The sequence below is a fragment of the Aedes aegypti genome, chromosome 2, assembly GCF_002204515.2.
Source record: "Aedes aegypti strain LVP_AGWG chromosome 2, AaegL5.0 Primary Assembly, whole genome shotgun sequence".
NCBI classification, from domain to species: domain Eukaryota; kingdom Metazoa; phylum Arthropoda; class Insecta; order Diptera; family Culicidae; genus Aedes; species Aedes aegypti.
The window spans coordinates 273,162,194-273,183,043 of record NC_035108.1 but is presented as its reverse complement, the minus strand read 5'-3'; the positions used below and the strand labels follow the sequence as shown (position 1 = coordinate 273,183,043).

At 37.7% G+C, this 20,850-nt stretch overlaps 1 protein-coding gene across 1 annotated transcript in view; it reads left to right on the top strand.

Annotated features, from left to right (window-relative positions):
• The window catches only part of LOC5570428, a 207,885-nt gene that overhangs the window by 54,877 nt on the left and 132,158 nt on the right, over window positions 1-20,850 (top strand). The window contains exon 3 of the mRNA XM_021845099.1: window positions 4,262-4,803. The gene's annotated coding sequence lies outside the window, so the exon portion shown is untranslated. The remainder of the gene's footprint in view (window positions 1-4,261; window positions 4,804-20,850) is intronic.

Genomic DNA, 20,850 nt, shown 5'->3' with positions numbered 1-20,850 from the left:
GAAAACCGCATTTCGTTAAACTTATTTGTTTCTGAGCACCAGTCGATTGAAAATAAAAGATCTGTCCCGCGGCTTCGAGGGTTAATATATTTCTTGAAAAGATCCCTAAAAATTCTTATAGAGATTTACAAAATTTGGAAATTTCCAATAGTTTCAAACTAACAAAAAGTATCTAAAGTGTTTAATTCTTAGAGGATTTCCTGAAAGAACTTCTAAAGGATTTTTGGAAGAAAATCCTGGATTTCTCTAAAATTCTCAAGAAAGTTAATGTAGAAATCCCTGGATAAAATTTTGCTTGAATCTTTAGAATTTTGCTCAAAGGAATACTGAGAAGAGCTCCTGAGAAAATAACTATATTATTGTTTTGTATTAATTATCAGGGAAACTGAACCACATTAAGAATTTTGGTGATTTATAAGTGATTCTTGATTCTTAGAGTAGCTGTTAGTTCTCTACCAATCCATTTTTTTTTAACTTTTTTCAATCAGAAACATTTTAAACCGTTAAAAGACCTGTAACTCAAATAACATTGAACCAAGACGTGTTTTGGACTCTTCTTTGTTCACGTTGAATGGAAAAGCGAGATGGGTGTTCTTCATAGTTTACCGCTTCATGCAAATAGGGTGCAGTTGATCGTTTTTGCGTAAAATTCATGAATGAACTATCGAGGCCGACTAGGAGGAGAAGTTAAGAGTTAGGAAAGGCAAAAGCAACTGTGCGCGGGCGGTTATTTCGTAGAGATTTCATAGAAAAGCGTAGGTACCGGCGATTGCTAGATTAAGGTGAAACATCTCGGAATCCAAAGATGGTCGTCACAATGGCCGAGTTGAATCCCTACTCACGTTTTCAAAGGCACAAAACTGGAGAAATAGTTGGTAAACGTTTCTGATCTTCTTATTTTAAGCTTTCTGATAGTGCACAAAGCCAAAATAAAAAGTTCACTATTGTTGGATGCTTCCTTCGCATTCTTTGTGCCTTTGAAGTTTCAGTGCAATATTAGAAATTGATTCCGAACTGTTTCACCTTAACATTTCGGAATACAGTGAGAGCCACAAAGAATGATATGCACAGATCATAGTGGTATGCCATTAGCAATTTTAGACGATCACAAGTCAGACAAGACACCAATACACACAACAAACGCCTAAGCCTTGAAGAAGGCCAAATATACGCCGAAACGTCGGAGAAGTAGAGGTTGAAGTCGTTTTGGCCTAATTTCTTCAGTATAATTGCTTGTATAATTCACACTATAATTTCAAATGTCCATAGTTATACAGTCAATCCTCCATGAGTTGATATTGAGGAGACCATCGACTCACGGAAATATCGAGTCATGGAACAGTAATGCTATGGGGGGACCATCATAGTAACCATAAAATTTGATTTTTAATATGGTTCCATGAATCGATCTCGAGTAATGGAACATCAACTCATGGAAGTTTAACTGTACTAGTAAACTTCCTGGACATTGGTGTAGGAACAGAGGAGGGGGCGAGGGTTAAATGTTTTTGAAATGTCTTCGAATTTTCAGAGGAAATTGGTAGAAAAACACCAGGAATACTTTTGCTCCCTAAATTAGTGGTAAAGTAAACTGTGGAAAACATTGAGCAAACAAACTGGGAAGGGGGGAAGTGATTTATGAAGATATTCATAAAGAAATGTGTAAGTATCTTTCTTATACGGCTTATTTAGTGCTTTTTAACGGCTTATTGGCATTATATCTGCCAATTCAACATTTTGGCCCGATATACGGCTTATTTATTACCTGGGAAGTTTTATCAAATATTGGAATAATTCATATTCTGGCATTGAATTCATGTGAAAGTCAAGGGCGGAGAGCGGAGAGGCTAAAGTTCTTTCAAAACTTGTTTGTATATGTTCAAAAATCTGATTTAAATTGCATGTCGATATGGAGTAATTTGCAAAAAAATAAAAAAAATATATTGAGGTATCCATGGAGAAGTATTTTAGAACTTGAAAGAATTTATGATGTAATTTCTGTAGAAATTGTTAAAGTAGTTCTAGAATGAATTGCAAAATTCGTAAGTAAATCTGTTGAAAAATATCTGTTTAAAGTCAAAAAGAACTCTGAAAAATAGTTGGATGAATTTATGGAAAGAAACCAAGAACGATAGGAGAAAAAATAATACAATTCTTTAAAAACTTTATATGCACGAATGTTTGAATTTTGAATTTTCAAAACTTAAAGAAAGCAAATCAAGATTTTTAAAGCATTGTATGGAATTCTTGAAGAGGTTTTCAAGCAGTTTGGAATGCATGAAAGTTCGTGGAAGAATCACAAGGAATATTTCTCATGAGTTCGTTGGAAAAATTCTTGAAAAACTTTTTTTTAGATTTGACAAAGAAAGGATATATTTCGTAGTAAAAATTCAAATTTGTAAAAAAGGCTTGAGTCTTTTTTACAAATTACGCTATGTGAAAGAATCACAAACAAATATAATCAGTTTTGTAAAAATCGTGATTACTGCGACCGATATTACTTCCGTAAAACAAGAATTTACTAGGCCTTCTCTTGAAAACAAACATAGCTACGCCAATGTTCATGGAGCGATCTCAGGTAACAATCCTGAAATTTGTTTTCTTAAGATTTCCAAGGAAATTCAAAATAAATATGAAATTATTCAATGATTTATTTGGGGAAACTTGAAAGCAGGTTTTGTACGAAACCTTAAAAAAAATTCTTGGACGCGGTAGAAATTCGACAGTAACAAATACTTTTTCAAGTAGTCCATTTCACGGTGAAGTTTTTTTCCTTTCGTTTTTTTTTACAAATTTTAAAAACAACAGTGTTAACTTTCAGAAATACTGGCACCGTTGCTTTCTATTTTTCCAAAGTAGAAAATGAGAGCGATTTTTATTGTAATTATGATTGGTTATCACTGTAATAGATGTTATATACAACAAAACTAGCAAGCTCATAATTGCATGCGGATTGGGATACAATCTCAAGAATAATTTTCATGACAAATACATGGAACAACTTTGTTGCAATTTACACAGGGGGGTGGCAAGAGCCAATAATTACCAACCCAACATCTATTCAACATGGCGTCCAGTGTTCTTGTTTTGATTATTTTGGGATGGACAAAACAAAGTTTTTATGGGTAGGAGACATCAATGATACCTCGCTGATGCGTAAAACAATAAACAAAATGATGAACAAATAAAATGCGTATTGATATACGACGATTTAATGCGATATCTAGCAGAATCTAGCACTAGCAGCATATGAGCCGTATACTCGAAAATCAGGAGCAAGGTTAGGGCAAACCGACCAGAAAGTGGGTACCAAAACGCGAAGTACCAAAACGATGTGAGGAAGAGCCGAAATGTATGCAGGATGACAGTCGTGTCAGTCCCCTGAATTTACACATCCAGTGAATAATCGGTTAATGGATAAATAAAAACCATCTTTGTTTTTGGTTGTTATTCTATAATGTGGCAATGTTTACCAACATGGAGAAACTACTCGAAAATTGTGTTGCAATGCCAATAAAATCGTTACGCACGCGATCATTGTCATATTCTGTTTAAGTTGTGATAAACTGTTGTTGCGGTATAAAATTGTTGCAACAAGAATGGGAGAGGACAATATCTTTGCTGCTGCATGTTTGTAGACAATTGATTCACTGACTATAGTACATACACTTCCAGCTTAATGTATGAAATCGCATCACCGAGTATTGCAATACTGGATTTGATTATTGCAACACCCCTGAAAGTTTAGAATCACCTAAGCACAAATTGCTGTTGTAGTGATATCAAACTATTCGGGGGGTGTTGCAATCATCAAATCTAGTGTTTCGATGCTCAACGATGTGCTCCATACTTTTAACAGGTAGTGTAATACGCTCGATAAGTTAAGGGCTCATTCACATATTTCGTAACGCTGAACGGGGTGGGTGAGTGTCTTCAAGATGTTACAGGTCATACAAAATTCGGAAAATATTAAAAAAAAATGCTTTATGAGGGGGTGGATGGTTGTTGAAAATTGCCATTTTTGGCGTTATGAAATTTCTTAATAAACCCTAACCGCATCTGACAATAACTACTGAAGCTACTAAAGCATTCCACAATACGCCCGACTGCTATCCATCCAAACACTACACAATGTAGGTATAGATATTTTTATGAGAAGACCGTCATCGTCGACGTTGCTGATCTTGTTACTACTGATACCAATCTTTCCACACCAGGTTCTAAAAATATCTCTCTCGTATTTTCCTTTTTTTATTCGCAGAGAGTTGAAAGCACCAGAGCTGTTAACCACCGTACCGTCGTCGTCGTCCAAGTATAGAAACGTTGTCGTGGTGGTCGTCTTTATCAGTCAGTACCCATCCCCATCATCATCGTCAGCTCTCCGCTCCACAGTCAGCTTAACGCTACGTACGAGTTTAGAAGTGATCGCCTACGGTTAATCCGCTAGTTGTGTTCTGCTCAAGAAACTCATCCGGTGAACCGAGTCGTCGGATATTGGCGCAAAGTGGAAGAAGATACGCGGGAAAGGGATTTGCGAGAATACTGTGATAAAGCCATTATATGGAGAAGATTGTGTCGACTTAAAGTCAAACAAGTGCTTTTTCGGTTTCTAAAAGTGACAGTGTCTTTTACAGTCCAAGATAAGGAGTCATAAAACCCAAGGGAAAAACGAAATCTAGTCCTACATTGTGTTCTGTGTAACAAAATAACGGTGAAACCAATTGTGTGAGAACAAAAGCCGAGAAAATACAATTAGCAACTGTCAATCAAAAGGAAGCCCGAAGAAAACTAGAGAAGTTCAACGTAAGTGTTCAAAACAGCTGTAAGATCAACCGCCAAGTGTCATTGGCCACCGTTTACCTTGTGGGTATTCGTAGCGCCCACCGCCTCTCCGCCGCCACGCTGCCGCAGCATCATAGCCTAGTTCAACAAACGCGAGCGCGAGCGAGTTCACCGAATCTAACAACAAACCGTCAACAAGTGTAGAAACAGCGGAAGGAAGCAAATGCAGCAAACTTGTTTCGCTTGATCAAGTGCCAATTTTGATCGTGTGAGATGTTTGTAGTCAACCGAGTCGGGCCGCTGCCGTGATCGTGACAAGTGCGGTTCATTCATTATTCTTCGATCGCTTCAGAGCGGTCTGCTATCGATGCAACGTGCTACAAGTTATCTTTGCAGTGATACATTTTCGTGCGACGCTACAACAAGTGGTTGCAACAACTTCAATACTTGCACGTTTTTGCGTGGTGGTGACATCGAATATCTCTGCGATAGTCGTGATCGTGTATTTGTGCGCAGACAGGTGAAGATCTGCGGCAACGTGGTGAGTTTACCAACACTTGCGGTTGATCTTGACACAATGGTGTGCGGGGTGTGGTGAGCTAGTTTGCGTAAACTGGCGCATCATCCATCAGCTGTTGATTGTTTTGTAAATAAAGTGTTTTAAATTGCCAGTGCTGCCAAATGAAGGTTGATATTGATAAAATTGCATTGTTTATTTTGATGAACACATTAAAATCGATTAACGTCAGTTTTTATACAGTTTCATTTGAGAAGAGGGGTTACTGCGATTCCCCACAGTTCATTATAATGAACATAGTTCTATAGGAAGCAAATATGGCTTACAAAATTACATAAATTGAATTTGGTCCAGTAATGCCAAATGGCGCTTGAGCCTATCAAAAAGGAGGAAGCAAATCCTCATGTAAATTTTCAAAACGACCTATCTAATTTTGAGATGTTCTAACTTTGAGACTCACCTTTTCTGTTGTGTTTTTTTATGAAACGCTTAACAAGGACATTGTCTTATGATCTATAGTAAAAACCTCCCAAAAGCTTTAGAATTGCTCTGTTGTAATCGAAAGAGAGGACTTAATCGCGCACTATGAACATATCTTGTCCAGCACGTCCTGGACGAGTAGCGTACGGTCTTTCAATACCTAATAAATAATGCGCTCTCGGCATTGCATAGACAATAAAAAGTGTTGTGTTTGGGTGGGCATCTAATTCTTCTGAAAAAGGTGCGCTTTGCGAAAGAGAACCACGTGATTATTGACCTGAAATCGAATTCAGGCTAACTGCTGCGTCCACTAGTCCTTCCGTGGTGTAGGGGTGATGAGCCGTTTCTAGTGGCCAGGAAATCGGGAGTTCGATTCTCACTGAGAATGCGTGTAACTTTTTCACAAATTTCACATCAATTTGTCAATTCAATCCAATTGAAAATTATTTGTAATGTTTAGTTTTACGACAGTTGTTCCACTGAGATAACGAGTTCTAGATGAAAGCAGACCACTATTGAAGTATTTTTTTCTTATACTACTTGTGTTGACTTTTTCATTATCGTTTCAATATCGTTAAAAGCGTAAAAACTTCTCTGATTTTGTTTTACTTATTTGTCAAGGCTTAAGTGACATCTGGCATTTGGAATTTTATTATAATTATCTACATAGGAGAAGGTATCGACCGTGATTGTTTTTATTTTAATTGTTTTATGGCTTTAGCGGTCATGCGACTCAAAGCTGAAGGGAGTTAATAGAAGCAAATGATGGAAATGAATAGGTGGATAGGCGTCGCAAGGGAGCGACAAGATTGAAATTTAATTAGGTGGTGAAAGTTGAGCAAGCCATTTTAAAGTCAGTAAGCATCGAAGCGTCCTGTATTTTGCCTAGCTTCTCTACTGGAAAAGGGTTGGCTCAAAGACATTTCCGTCGTCGCGCTTTTGTATTTTGTACAATATTGGTGAAAAAACCTCACTTTTCGTTCACAACAGCAGCGTCGTGGTTTCAACGGTAGCAAATCAAGCGACTGCTTGAAAGTTTATAAAGACTCGACCTCAATTCAACACATTCAACCGCAGTTTCTTCGTTACATGTGTGCTGACGAGATATTACCAAAAAATCATTAACCATTATTTGTTTGTCATCAATACCTGTCATCAATAATGTCTTCCATAGCGCCCAACGTGGAGAGTCCGCTTCCTCATTACCCAGAATCGAGTAATGTTAAGAGACCCCAACAACCAACTCAGAGTAGATCGGAGCGTGCTTAACTTGCCTCATTGAACTAATAACTTTTTTGAGATGAGGTTATTCGTAAAAATAAGTTATTGATCAAAGAGAAGAAAGGCAATCAGCTCTCATATGTATTGCAACGTATGGATCATCAATGCTAAGAACCATCATTTTGAGTGAATCACACGCGCTATACTCTTGCCTCTCATGGTTCGATTCCAGTTTGTGGCTAATTTATTCTTGACAAATGTTTTTTTCTTTATTATTATTCTTTATTTGGAGCAGGGAAAAGCCCGTTTGAGTTGAGCACCTCAGCTCTATCTCAAATGGGCGCTAAACCTCCTCATCTTTTAGTACCAACAGAAAAACATACAATCCAAATGATACAATTTAACTTAATACTATACACTTATTTTCTTAAACGATTTAATTTGCTAGCCTTAAAAAGAGTTCAACGAGAATTTTGATGAGACTCTGAAATAATCTGAGGGAATTTCGTTCGGAGCGTAGTACGGGGGATATGAAAATCGAATTCATGTGAGCAACGATTGAAGGAACGACACATAGCGGAAAACGGTTCGTTATATCCGTAATTAGTACGAGCACCATGGAGAAATATGAAAGTACTAGAACGAAGAGGACGATGAGGTACGTTGAAATTGAGAAGCGACAGCAAATGTGGACAATCAATTTTCAATTGCAGAAGATCTGATACAAACAAAGATTTTGAAATTTCACGGCGGACGCTTAACAACTTCAAACCAATCAGTTTACAACGGTCTTCGTAAATGGGTAAGTTAGTTGGGTTGTTCCATGGCAGATGGCGCAAGGCAAAGCGTACAAATCTGCGCTGAATTGCCTCTATGCGAGAAATACTGTTTTGATAATAGGGCGCCCAGACTACTGACGAGTATTCTAATATTTATTTATTTATTTATTTATTTATTTATTTGCTACATTCATCTAACATCATTGTCTACATGAATAAAACTTAAACTAAACAAACGCATTGGAAACAAGTAGTCGATATCTAAAAGTATGAGTACTAATAGAGAAGTCAAACAGATTGTACACACGATTGAACAAAGAACACATTACACGAATTGGCTCATTTTGACCATAATCAGTACGTCTTAAATCTAATCTAAGAAAGTCAGTGTGTCTTAAGCTACGAGAAACTACATTGATATTGATTTGCGAAAGAATATTAGGTGCATCAATACTACCTATTAGCAGTTTTTGCACAAACAATACCCTCTCAAGTTGTCGCCGCCTCTGTAATGTGTCCATTCCAAGGAGTCGACATCGGTTCTGATACGGCGGAAGAGTAGCGGGATCACGCCATGGAAGAAACCTCAACGCATAACGGATGAATCGAGATTGAACGGCTTCTATCCTAGATGTCCAAATACCGGTGTACGGTTTCCTAACCACTTAAGTTTACTCTAGCACAGAGCGTACTAGAGAATAATACAGTGCACGGAGACAGTGTGGGTCTCTGAATTCACTGGAGATTCTGAATATAAAACCCAGATTTCGGTTTGCCTTGGCAATTGTGATGGAGTAATGCTCTCTAAAAGACAGTTTCGTGTCCAAATGTACACCAAGGTCCTTGATAACAGCCACTCGATCTATTTGCTCTCCGCGAATATTGTAGTTCCAGATAATTGGATTTTTTCTGCGAGTGAAAGATATTATCGAACACTTATTCGTGCTGATTGTAAGTTCGTTGACTTCACACCAATCTGAAAAACTATCAACGTAATTTTGAAGCTCCTGGCAGTTTTCAGATGATCTAACGACGAGATATATCTTCAAATCATCGGCATACATGAGCCGGCATCCACGCGGTAGAACTGCACAAACGTCGTTGAAAAACATAGAAAATAGCAGTGGACCGAGGATGCTCCCCTGGGGAACACCAGAACTGTTGGAAAAATAGCTGGATTGAGATGTTCCTATTTTAACAGACAGACGACGGTTCGTTAAATATGAATGCAGCCAGTTGACGAAGTTTGATGCGGCACCCATCCGTTGTATCTTTGCGAGCAGCAACGAGTGGTCTACACGGTCAAATGCAGCTTTCAAGTCTGTGTAGATGGTATCAATCTGAGCTCCACTCTCCATGTTTTGTATGCAAAATGAAGTAAATTCAGTTAGGTTTGTGACCGTTGACCTGCCAGCATAAAATCCATGCTGATCACACGAGATGTGATTTTTAATTTCGTGGAATAGCATATCGCTCACAAGAATTTCTAGCAATTTAGAGCCTGTGCATAATGAAGTAATGCCACGATAATTAAATACGTTTCCACGGTCCCCCTTTTTGTACACAGGAAACAGAGTCGATTCTTTCCATTCATCTGGGAAAGCTGATTGTGCCATTGATAAATTACAAATTGCTGTCAATGGACCAGCAAGTGCTGTTCCACACATTTTGAACACAATTGGCGGGATACCATCCGGGCCTGGCTGATACGAAGACTTAAGTTTATTAATGGCGCTACCGATATCTTCTTCAGAAAACGTAATGTTTTGCATATTGAGTATACCCTCCGGAACATTCCGCAAAGCGGCAGTAATGTGTTGCGACGATGTCACGCCTGGTTTGAAAACGCTTGAAGCCGGAGAAGCTCCTGAATCAGTACCGTAGGACATAATGGCCGGAAGTCCATTCTCTTTACGTTTTTCATTTACGAACGACCAAAACTTTTTAGGATTATTTTTAAGTTCATTTTGCTTTCTCTGTACATACAGCGAATAAAGCAAGCGATTGTAATTCTTATATCTGTTGCTGGCCATCTGAAACTGTCGTTTGGTGGCTGGATTTCGATTTGCAGAGTAGAGACGCAGATACCTGGCCCGCTCTCTTTTCAGAATTCTTAGCCCAGAATTCGACCATGGAGGGCTACGAGCGGCTCGATGTGAAGGGACATACACACGGAACAACTCAGTGAGAGTATTAGTCAGAATTCGAACAGCTTCGTTGACATTGTCTGCAGCGTGCAGTGCTGTCCAATCGGTTTCCAAAAGAGCATGATTTAGCGCAGTAAAATCAGTTTTGCGAAAATTGAGCTGAGGTACTACAGCAGATTCTACGAAAGACACGATTCTCGGACATTTAAAGGAAACCAATAATGCCGGGTGGAATGCATCAATCTCAACCAGCGGCTCAACTGCTTCTGTAACATTGCATTGCCTAGCGGATTGTTCGTTACAGTAAACAAGGTCCAGTTTACGATTCATGTGATTCACAACTGGATTTAGTTGCTTCATATTGAGTAGTGACATACCATCAATGAGTGCCGAGCTAGATCTACTGAAAGTTGATTCACTTGGGTCGGGGTAAAAATAATCGTTGAAATCAGTTTTCCAAACCAGACCAGGCTGGTTAAAATCACCCAATAAGAGAATAGAGTCACGTGGCCCCGAACGATCGGTAACATGACTGACACATTCTATGTGTTTCTCAATGTTGCTGGAATCCATTGCTTGTTCAGGGGATATGTATATTACACCAATGTAAGCATTACTGCTAGCTGTAGTAACGCGAACCCATAGCTGTTCCAGTTCCATATGCATGGTGAGAGCTACAGAGCTAGACTTCAGATGGTTCGAAACGGCGATAAGAACACCACCACCACGTTTTTTGCCGGTTAGCTCAGCGTTTCGATCCTTTCGGTATACAGTGAATCTGTCGCCAAACAAAAGTTGTGAGATGAAGTCTTCGTTCAACCAGGTTTCGGTGATAACAATCACGTCGTGATCCGAATCCGTTGCAGCAAGAAAGAATTCATCCACCTTCGTGCGCAAACCTCTCACGTTCTGGTAGAAGATGTTGAGACTGCCTTTCCCTCTGTATCGTTTACAATCGGGCTCCTGGATTGCAACGCAGTTTTGTCTGGGGGGGTTGAGTATCATCGAGCGTATAAGTTTGCACTAGCAGTGAAGTCTGTAAGATGGGGTTCTCGCTATGACACAGTGTAGCAGTCTTCCTCGCTTCGGCGAGACATATACCAGTCCTATAATTACCTGAGAGAACAGGAGAATCCACCGAAGACTGGTCTAGAACACGATCGTTGATTTGCTCAGGAGCACACAATGAGAGTGGCGATGGTTGATCAGTCGAAAGTTGAGCCACATCGGAAGATGACGTATTACTCTGCACTAGAGTCAAGTTCTGCAAGATTGATTTTTTCCTATGACAAAGTGTAGCGGTCGTCCCCACTTCGGCGGGACATATACCAATCTTATATTTACCTGAAAGAACAGGATCATCCACAGAAGATTGGTGAACACGGTCCGCAGTCCGCACTGCTAGCGGAGAAGGTAATGTTGATTGCTAGATGGAGTAGTCTATATTTTGACGTGCCTTGTTGAAACGCTTGATATAAATAGGGCATTTCTGACTCCAGGAGGAATGATGGATATCAGCCAGATGATCCGACTTCGCAGTTCGCAGGCTATTCATCTTGTCGCAGTTGACGCATTTCACAAAATCTGAGACACACTCGCTTATTTCATGACATTCCGCGCACCTTGGACAGCAGACAGGCTTTTCACACGAAGATGCCAAATGGCCATATTCAGAACAGTTGTAGCAGCGTTTAACGTTGATATTCTCAACTACACGACATCTTTCCCATCCGATATAGACACGTTGGAGTTTCATAATTGCATCGAAAGATGGAGCGTCAAGTTCAAGAACAACATTGAATTTATTTAAATTCTTATTTTGTGGTTCTGCAATGCGTATTAACCAAGCTTTGAACGTAGATGGAAGATTGTTCTGAGTTTTGATTTTCTGGATTAGAACACTTTCGTCGAATTTGCTAGTTAGACCAATCAGCTTCACTCTTGGGTTCAGTGGTTTCATAACTTCAACTGTGTATTTATCCGACAGTGCATCAGTGGCTGCAGAAACAAGTTTCGAGCACGTTCTTTCGAGTCACATTGAATGGTAACCTCACCGGAATCTCGAAAATGCACTTCCTTAACCGCAAAAGCAATGGGATCTAGTTTATCACACATGTCCGATTTAGTGACCTCATATTGCTGACTACACTTGGGACGCAACAGAACAGTTTTTTCAAATCTCTCAATGCGTTTTGTTTTAACCAGTGGTGATATTGGCTGATTTGAATGGCTTGTAGAGGCACAAGAAGCTGCATCACTTTGGACAACAATTCTTGGTACAGGCAACCTGCGTTTACCAGATCGCAGTGTTCCGCCAATCTCATGCTGAGTTTGAGCTGAGTTACTATCAGTAGGTTTCTCTGATGTGGACTTTTTCCTTTTCGTATTGATATTGTTACGACATACGGCAGCATAAGACACTTTTTCTTGATCCTCATCGCTAATACAGTTAATATTAGCGGCGCTCAGAAAACTGTTGCTGTTTAGCAGCTGATGATGAATTGTTGACTCGATTCTGGATATGCTATTTTCAAATGCCTGAAGTTGCGTTTTGATTCCACTTTCAACATTCGACGTCAAATCTTTGAACTTACAATTCAGTGCGTCGAATTTTTCAACCAATTCCGAACATTTTTGCTGCAGTTTGTTGAGGCATATTTGTGCTTTCCTGCAGTCAAAGCACATGTACTTTAGACCTACGTTGTCTTTCAGTGCATTGGCACCAGCTCTAGTCAGATCAGAACATCGTACATGCAGAATTTTGTTGCATCCACCAAAGCAGTAAACACGATCGGTCTCGGCAACAATGCTCTGTACACACACATCACACAGCACCGACGTCATCTCGAACGGTCTTCGGTCGCCCTGTAGCGGGCTGGATGATGAATTCAATAGACTGTCTGTTGTTTGCTTTGCAATCTCCGTCGACAAGAAATTATATTTTTGGATAAAATCGTATCTTCTTGGGTTTATCGGTTTCGATTAATATCTCGATAGAGACAATGTCAAACACTGAATACACAGATATCACTTTACAGTTTATACGACAAAAATAACATGATTAAAAGTGCGTTCACATTCCGTAACTTTACGATACACACGAATCGCCGACGCTACCAAAGCACCACTGACCTCACTAGCGAACAAAACAAAGACTTTAAACATTGAATGTTTTTAAACTGCTTTGCAACACGAAATATGAAACCGAGTGTTTTAGATGCTTTGGAGGCTACGAAAGCAATGTGTTCTTTGAAGGACAACTTAGAGTCCAATAACACACCCAGATCTTTAACCACCGATTCTCTCCTAAGGACAGTACTTCCAATCTTGTAGTCAAAATGAAACGTAGAGCGTTTGCGGGAAAATGATATTACTGAGCATTTGTCTGCATTTAGCTCCATGCGGTTCGTTTTACACCAAACTGTAAACGCGTCAAACTGGGATTGAAGGAAACAAGCGTTGTTAACATCGTCGACGATACAATACAGCTTAAAATCATCGGCAAATGAAAGCTTGAACAACTTAAGCAGCGAATGCACATCATTGAGGTACACTAAAAAAATCAATGGCCCTAAATGACTGCCTTGTGGTACTCCAGAAGTAACAAGAAAGTATGGCGAAGTGCAATCTCCAATTTTGATGGCCATTTTCCTACCAGTCAAGTAGGATTTCAGCCAATCAATAAAAGATCCGGAGAAACCGAGACGACTAAACTTGGCAACAATTATCTGATGATTGATTTTATCAAAAGCTGCTGAGAAATCCGTATAGATGGAATCTACTTGATGACCTTTTTGAAGCTCTTTTGCAATGAATGATGTATACGCTACTAAGTTGGTATTCGTTGAACGCTTCGGCATGAAACCATGTTGGTGTTCCGATATGAAATGAAGGCAATTGTGCAGCAAAAAGTTGTGAACCACTTTTTCGAACAACTTAGACACAGCGCAAAGAGCAGATATACCGCGATAATTTTTGACATCACGTTTGTTGCCTTTTTTGTTTTTTATGAGATCTCTTATGATTTTTTTTTATAATAATACCATCTATAAAATAAACCATTCATTGCATAAATTATTCCTAAAGTTCCAAATGTTTCCTTTTTTCCTCTTTCTTGAGTAATAATATGAGAAATTATTCCAAACCCGGGTAAAATTAAAATAATTAAATAAAAAAAATCGTATCGTATTTCATTGCTATAGAGATGAAATCTCAAACTATTATAAGAACATCAGTTTCCACAGTGTATGTCGTAACACACAAATTTCGAGAGAAATCACTTGAAATGTACCTTCAAAATTTTTTGAATAAGTTCTATGAGGAATTCTAGAGATGTTTCTGTGAAAACCTCTTACAACTATGGAAAATCTCTTAAAAAGACTACCACCAGAAGCACCACACTGATGTTGAGTTCAAGTGAGGTTTTCTACAGTTAGTTTTTTTACAAAATACAATAACGAGAATACTGACGTGTTAGTATAACATCTATCTCGAGCAATTCGAGCATGAATGATTAGAATTTTTTCTGAATCTTTGGCGAATCCGTAGAGAAACTCAAGGTAGAACTCGAAGAGAAACTTCTGAGAAAAAAAAACTATCGAAATAATTCCAGCAAAACTGTCTGAAAAATCCTGAAGAATGATGCATAACCATTTGAGTAATCAGTTAAGAAATCCTTGATTGAACAACTACTAAAGGGATTTCTCGACAAAACTCCGGAGGAAATATTGGATTCGATCTATGAAATCCAAGAACGATGAGTTCGGGATTTTGCGATTTTCTAATAATCACAAAAAATATATTGTAACTATATTTAGTGTGATAATTGGCGACAAATTTGCTGGAAAAAACTTAAATTTAAAGCTCAAATGTTATAAAGGTGCTGACGATGTCACACTAAAGTCTCCATATAGAGCATATATGTTCATAAAAAGGTGTGTTACGAGATTCATTCTGTATGAATCTTGCAGATTATCTCAATTAGCCGACTCAACTAATCCTGAAATTCATTCTCTTTTTACTATCACGAACATAATGTTAGAATTTCTACTCATGATGACACTTTATAAATCCTACTTTTCAAATAGTTATTCGATTACAAATATGAAAACATAAACATGTAAAATTCGAGCATTTTCAAACTTTCCTTTTTTAAGATGCTGTTAACAATGTTGCAAAAAAAATTCTATTTAAAAGACTTCTTTATTATCTCTCGATAGTAATGGATAGTAATGGAGTACTTGCAATATACAAAGAAAACGAGTAAACCACAAAAAAATTGAAGAAAACTGGAAGCAGTGGTTCATCCCAAACAGTTGTGTATTCATTATTTTTTGTAACAAAACCGAACCCTATCACTCTGTTAGCATCACGCACTCAATGGAAAACCTCTCACAAATGTTTATTTCACAGAACGCGTGTTTAGAATTGGTTAAACGGTATAAAATAAAACAAAAAAAAAATTAATGCCCATAAAATCGAGGTAAAATGACCATTAAATCGAAGTACATGCAATGGAGGGTCGGTCATATCATCGTACCTGCCACACGATGTATGAATGCGGAAATGGCAACTTTGGCAATGAAAGCTCTCAGTTGATAACTGTGGAAGTGCTCTTAAGAACACTACGCTGAGAAGCAGGCTCTGTCCCAGTGAGGATGTAAATGCCAAGAAGGAGAAGGAGACAACGGAGGGTCCACTAAATCGAGGTATACTTGTATTCACTCGTCACTGAAATGCTGAAAATATTTTCAAATGTGCATTAGTTTTTGGCTTTAAGAGGTTGGATTTTTTGGTCTAGTTAAAAATTAGAACATCTCATAGATCTTGATTCAAACAAATTAAATATTTAAATCTGCATCATTTGTTTTTATAATTTGCTGAAATTCTAGTTCAAACCGAATTGGAAAGTTAGACGTGTTTCCTTTTTTAACTAGTCTCTTTTTATTTTTATTTTTTAATTGGATGTAAACCGTCATCTTCGCAAAATATACTAAAAATTATATTTTATTTACGTTCACTCTTTTTCTATTTTCATATTCAAAAAAGAGTGATCATTCGATTTGGGACACTGTTCACGTTTTGATATATTGTGTATTTAGATTAACTTAAGACAGGAGTCCATAAGAGAAATTAATTATCATCCATAAAAGATCGGCGTCGGTATTCTAACAAGTGCTACGCCGCCAAAGGCAACTCTTACGCGTTGGCGAAGCAGAAAGTTAGAATGCCGATGCCGAACTTCGCCGAAGTTTCAACTGCCGAAATTCTAATTGTCACTTGGATTGTCAATACTTCTGTATGAAAGGGTGTCACTACAATCAGTTCAAAAATATTATCTAAACAAGCCTTGTAAAGTTGTGTAAATACTATACGATCAATACATGACCAATCAGTATTTATAAATATTTATAGATCTTTGTCCAGAGATGGCGGTCGCTAAAGATTTAAAACAAATCTATATCGATCGCTATCGAAAAGCACTGACTGTTCGACCGGGGTACCCCTAAGGAGAAGAGCCCGTAGCCCAACGATGACGCCAATGTCGCATAGGTTGTCTTATTGTTTTATGGCAGCTATCAGTTTAAAAAAGAATTGATTAAAAAATGATTATTGATGGGATTAATGATGGATAATCGTTGAAACACGCGATTAATATAAATGGGGTTATTTATATCAACTTTGGCGATCAATTTTGCTCCCAGAGGTATCAGCTGAGATCACCGCTAATCCTTTCTGGGATTCTGCTCGTTCGAAAACTGTAGATCTTTAGAACGCCTATTGGATTCTGGACCAATATTTAGAAAGGACTTTTTTGCGTTTCCCTCATGAGCATGTTTTGCTATCTTTTCACGATATGCTCTTGAAATTCTTTCTACAATTATTGTTTTTATTTGTTTTAAAGAGACTTTCAGTCGATGGCTTGCTCCTCGCTTTTCCTACAATTTATCTAAAAATGTCTTTAGGAATCTGCAGAAGTAAACAGGTAATAGTAATCCCTCCAAATCTTCTCTAAACGCCTTGAAATTTGTACTAGAATTGCTTCAGAAGTTTCTCTTTTTCAATGACCTAGATTTCCTCTTGAAGCTTGGACACTTTTTTCTTTTAGAATTGTATAGGCTCTTCCAACAGTTATCCTAGAATTCTTTGAAAATTCCTTAAATTCCTCCGGTAGTTTTTGTAGGAGGAATTTAGAGAAGAATTCTCTTAAGAATTCTCAGAAGAAATTCTGTAGGACTACCTGGTAGATATTCCTAAAAAAATTCTAGGAGTAATTCTAGGAGTAATTCACTCCAGAAGAAATGCTTTAAAAATTTGCAGTGAAATTTACTTTAAGAATTTCAGGTGGCATTTCTGGACGAACACCAAGAGTAATTATCAGAGTAATCCCTGTACTCTGAAGAGTTATACTCTGGCTATTATCAGCATGGGTGACTCGTGACCTTTGGAACATGGTCAACACATTAAGATGTTAATCGATGATTCAAAATGATGTGAATTAACATAACCCAAGGATAAGGCCACCCAGTTGGGAACCACTGGATGTTGTTCCAGTGTTCCATACGTTATTATGCTACGTGAAACGTGTGAAACACTATCTAAACCTCCTTTAACTTCAGGTTTACGCGTAATCCACAGTACCCGTTTCCGGCCTGTGGAATTTCTTCGGTTCGCCACATTTTTGTAGTGGCAAAACAGGGAAGAGTAATATAAACACTCGATTTCAGGGTCGAGAGTATCACACAGAACCAGGCATTTGAAATAAAAAATCTCTACTGATTATTTCTTCCTGCAATTAAAGGAGCGGAATTATCAAATGTTGATTGATAACTATTTTAGATGATGCGATTTTTGCATCATCGTAGTTTATCCTTCTGGATGAAAACATTTCATTTTCAAATAATACCTGAAACACTATCTCATATATAATATAGTGCGGCGGGCCAAAGCATTTCCCGTATTTGTTTGCTATTTTAAAGTTATTTTGCCTACAGCAGCAATAGACGTGAGCTGAGAGGGAGGCACAGAAAGGAGGATTGGGGGCATAATGGACACATTATGCAAATTTTTGTTTTATGGCAATATTTTTCAGTTATCCTCGGCTGAATCCCAAGTTCGTAATTACTACTCGCTAGTTTCATCACTTCAAATTTTGGGAGGATCATTTTCATCATTGACATCGTTTAAGCATAGGGGAGCAAAAACTTCAAAATTTGCATCAGTCTAATGAACCATACAAGTACCGTTTCCTGTATAAGCCATTTTATGAGACGTTTCGAATCATATGTTTTTTGTTTGTTTACCAGCTTTGAAACTTGCTGGCGGGCCCATTTATTTACGTTTCTTCTAGTGCCACATTTGGGAGGAGCTCATTCATTAATGGCGTGCAACGAGATTTTCAATCTTCCCCAGTAAAATTAAAATTAGCAGGCAGGGAAGAATTTATTTTATTTACTGGTAACATCAGACATGTAACCGCGTAGAAAAATAACCTGAATGAGGCGAAAATGTCATCACCAACAAAAACGTTACCAGCGCCATTCACATATCATGCTAGTTTTTAAAACAATAACAATGAGCGGCCCGCCAGAAAACGTCAACCGACTGTCACGTAAAATGGCTTATTGTCCACAACAATTTGCGACCATACCTGAGTCATTTTGTGTAACATAATTAAAAACAATAAATCCACCGTTACACTAACGGTTAACGGTTTTGACAATTTAGGAAATGGTAAATGGGAAAATTACAATGTGGGGAATTGGCAGCTAAGTTATGTAACAATTTGAAAACAGCGATTTTCTCGAACAAAATTTTGCGTTGACAGTTTGTCAAAATGTAGATATACAGTCAAATTTCGTTCGTTGCACTATCTTTAGGTGGGCTTCGTTTTATTTGGGCTCCCGTTACGTGGGCTATAGCCCACTTAAAACGAAGAAAAACGTCACTTTTTGACATAAAGCTCGATTTTTCAAATTCATCTTCTTCTTTTTTTCTGACGTTACGTCACCACTCGGACAGAGCCTGCTTCTCAGCTCAGTGTTCTTATGAGCACTTCCACAGTTATTAACTGAGAGCTTACCATGCCAATGACTATTTTTGCATGCGTATATCTGTGGCAGGTACGATGATACTTTAGCTTTGGGAAGTCGAGAACATTTCCAACCCGAAAAGATCCTCGACCAGTGGGATTCAAACCCACGACCCTCAGCTTGGTCTTGCTGAATAGCTGTGCGTTTACCGCTACGGCTATCTGGGCCCCTTACTTATTTTTCAATGTTGGTAGCCCTGAATTTCTATTATATTCAATATTTTGACATCTAAGAACTCACGATTAGTGAAAGTCTTTCACTAGGTGGGCTACTGGTTTAGTGCAACGAACGAAAGTTGATTTTATTATCCATTTTTTCGTTAATCAAACTTAAAGCAAATGGCTATGAAACAGTTAAACCTTAAGAGAGTCTTGAAATAAATAATGTTTGTGTTATCATTAGTTAATGTTACATAATACCCAAGCAACATTAGTAGCTGGACAATAATTTATTAAATTGAAATTAGCTCAAGAGCAGGGATAGGGTGCGACTCAAAACTCTTTCGGTGCAGCACGCGCTGCTGGGAGACAGCACGTTCAATTTGAAAGAGACGTGCTAGTGCAATATGAATTGTGTTGCACCCATTCTTTTTTGTGTGCTAAAACTCCCATATGCCATTGCTGAGAATCTCTCTGAGCATTAGGCAAAGCTCTCTCAAATAACATCACTTTGCTTTGATGACGGAGTACGGATGGACGCCACTCTCAAACGAACCACACAAACGTTTGTTTACTTTATAAATCATACATGATTTCGCCTCACACATAAAGTAGATGTACCAATAGTGGGGGTACTAAGCATGATTGATCTTCATTTAACCGCTTAAATTCAAGAAGCGCAATTAATGAACATTTTAATGTTGTATTTGTTGTCAGTGAAAAATAGTACCTCCACTATTGATAAACTGTTACTTTAGTTGCGGTAAGGTACCGTGGGGTAAGTGGATACAGAAAAATCAATCATTAACTTCATTGTTATGTACAGCTAACGTGAATAATGTAATTCAAACTTTTTTCTGTGGATAACAAATGAGGGACTATTATACCTCAAATCGTCGTTAATTTTTATTTTTCTGATTGTTATGTATTGAGTATGAGAGACTTAAAAATTCGCGCCAAATGATCCACTTGTCCCACCATGGTGGGGTAAGTGGATCACCAATTAAAAAAATCTGTTCTCGAAACAAATGTGGTGTGATTATGTATAATAAAAATGATATTACTCTCGTTCTTGTTATTAGTGCTAGTAATGTTACATTATAATACTTTAAAATAAAAAAAGTTCCTTTATTTAATCAAAATATAATAAAAAGTATGTATATATTAGTTCATACTAAATCTAACAAAAATAAACATTGACTCTAGAAATATTTGAAGAAAATTCATCCATTTATACGCATAAGTTATACAGAAGTATTGTTGGATTATTCCTAACGATATTTTCGAAAAACACTCTTAGTTTAAAAATATTAGTTACTTTTACTTTGGAATAACAAACTGAAAAACTTCTATTTTATTTATGAACATATGTGTATCATCTGTCTAGAACAATTTCTATGGTCAAATAAGGTATGATACTAAGCGTTCAATTGGAAGATTAGTGTATTTTGCTCTTTTACAACTCAACTTAGATAAAACACGAAAAGTTTCGTATACATTTTGAAATTATTATTCTTTTAATTTTTTTCATATACCAGAAAGGTTTAAAAAACTTTTAGGTGGATTAATTCAAATTTTCTATGGTCAATTTGACAAATTCAAGCTGGGAATGGAAGAAAATAAAGGAAAACAACATTTGCGGATATTAAAGCCTAATAAAATTCTCGTAAGCAG